The sequence below is a fragment of the Octopus bimaculoides genome, chromosome 22 (genome assembly GCF_046866305.1).
Source record: "Octopus bimaculoides isolate indiv1 chromosome 22, ASM4686630v1, whole genome shotgun sequence".
Lineage (NCBI taxonomy): Eukaryota > Metazoa > Mollusca > Cephalopoda > Octopoda > Octopodidae > Octopus > Octopus bimaculoides.
This window is the reverse complement of record NC_142949.1, coordinates 4,679,129-4,681,628: the sequence shown is the minus strand read 5'-3', so window position 1 is coordinate 4,681,628 and position 2,500 is coordinate 4,679,129.

Sequence of the window (2,500 nt, the reverse complement as noted above, 5' to 3'; positions counted from 1 at the left end):
ACATCAAAGAGTAAACCATAGGACAGTTTGGTCCCTGATATATTTACGACGGGCTTGTCACGACTGTATGACATGCCTGATATAAGATTTCTTCATTAGCGCTGTTCAAGGGTTAAAAATACTTCAGCAGCAATTTTCAATGCAAATATTTTGTGCGGGTCAAGACAGTGAGTTGGCAGAAGCGTTAGCACACCGTGCGAAATGCTTAGCGGTATTTCGTCTGTCTTTACATTGTGAGTTCAAATTCCTCCGAGGTCGACATTGCATTTTATCCTCCCGGGGGTCGATAAATTAGGTACCAGTAGCATATTGGGGTCGATCTAATCGATTGACCACTCCCCCAAAATTTCGGGCCTTGTGCCTAGAGTAGAAAATAATATTTTGTACGGTTTTTATTTTTTTTTGATCTGCTACAAAAGACAGCCAAATTTGTTTCGAATCTCACCCAACATTCATAAATAAATACACGCATGACATACGAGATAATGGACATCTAAATACATGTTTTCTTTTTAAAATATTACAATGGCTGGTGGTGGCCATAATAAGTATGCTTTTTGTCTTAGTTCTGGGAAACTAGAGATGCAACTACTCTAACAATAACAGTAACAACAACAACAACAAAAACACCAGTGTGCAACAGTGTATCATTCAACATTCATACTAAGAAACAATACATTTCACTCTCTGTTTATCATACTGCACATTGGTGCACCCAGCTACAAGAATCTGCTGCAATTTTTCTATCGATTTCATAACTTGATATATAAGAATGCATCAGATATTTCTATCTTTCCTTCTGATACAGACGGAAGCATTTCAAATCTAAAAACAACACAACGAAAAATAGAGAAAGGGTATTATGTAACTGGAGATATTTCCTTTTTAGCGTTGTTTATTTTTATCAAATTCTATTTTCATTCATCTCCGTTGACATCTGTTTATTAATTCTATATTTTTAAAGGCTTCTACGAGTTCATGGAGTATCTCGAATAAGATACAACTTTTAGACTGCCTAATGTCGAAGATCAGTTATGTTGGTGACGAATCAATGGGAAATTGAATATTAACTTTTGTTTTGTATTCTTGGGTTTCACTATGTCTTTTTTTTCTTTTGTAGAAAAGAAATAAACAGCCTGCTAAACAGACTGAATATAAAATAAGACTAAAATAGCTTTGGAAATGTCATCTAAGATGGACAACCTAAGCCAAAGTTTTTATTAAAACATATACATTGAAAAATATACATATATATATATATATATATATATATATATATATATATATATATATATATATATATATATATATATATATACATATATATATTTAAATATAAGCTGTCTAAAGGTGTCAAATGAATAAGCTCAAATTTAATAGGTGGCCTGTAGCCACAGACTGTAGGTGATGATTGAATAGATACTGGATGTTATATATTGAACATCTGTTCAATATCTTGTTGTTCTTTGGGTAGGCAGAGCAGAAAGTCAATACGCACAAGGTGCGGATTTTAACTGAGTTCAGGTATCTTTTAGATATACAGAAGGCGATTTTGAATTAAACTGCGTCGTAGCAAATAATACATTTTATCCTGCCTACCGATTATTTGTGAAACCAGTGTTGACGCCCAAGGAAGAAGAAATGTTGATATAACAATTTCAATACCATCGGTGGACATTTTTCCTTCTGCTACTCCTCTGCACGGGATACTATCTGAAGAGGAGTATTGCAGTTTCCTACTCTCTACAGCATATCAACGTTTTGATACACAGTATGCTCTTAAGCATTTAAATGTTTACTGTGTAGAAGCGGTAAATAGCGGCAAATTGGCGGCTAATTGGGCGAGAACTTTATTGGCGAAATTATGTAACTCCGTATATGTCCTGACTCAACGTGTTCGGAGTTCAAATCACATAGAGATCAAACTTTGATTTTTCCCCCTCCTGGAGTCGATAGAATAAAAAATGTAGAAATCCAAATCAGTGGATTGGTGGAACTATAAGAATATCAAACTAGATGTCTTGCAATATTTGATTCCGAACTTTGCGTTCTCAGTTCCAGTCACACTATGGCTTTCTTGGTTGGTAGACTTAGACAGTCACGTTGTATGAAACGACCACGCGGTAACTTATACACTGCCCTGTTGCAAGTATTTGAGAAAAAGCTTCTCGTTTGAGGCTCCTTGACTAATCTCAGGTTCGGGGGCCCAGCTCAGGTTCATGGGTTCTGCCTTACCAAATGAGGTGGTATGAGAGAGAGCAAGGGAGAGAGAGAGCAAGAGAGAGAGAGAGAGAGAAAGAGAGAGAGAGAGAGAAAGCGAGAGAGAGAAAGAGAAAGAGAGAGATAGAGAGAGAGCCAGAGAAAGAGAGAGAGAGAGAGAGAGAGAGAGAAAGAGAAAGAGAGAGAGAAAGAGAAAGAGAGAGAGAGAGAGAAAGAGAAAGAGAGAGAGAGAGAGAGAGACAGAGAAAGCGAGAGAGAGAGAGAAAGAGAAAGAGAGAGA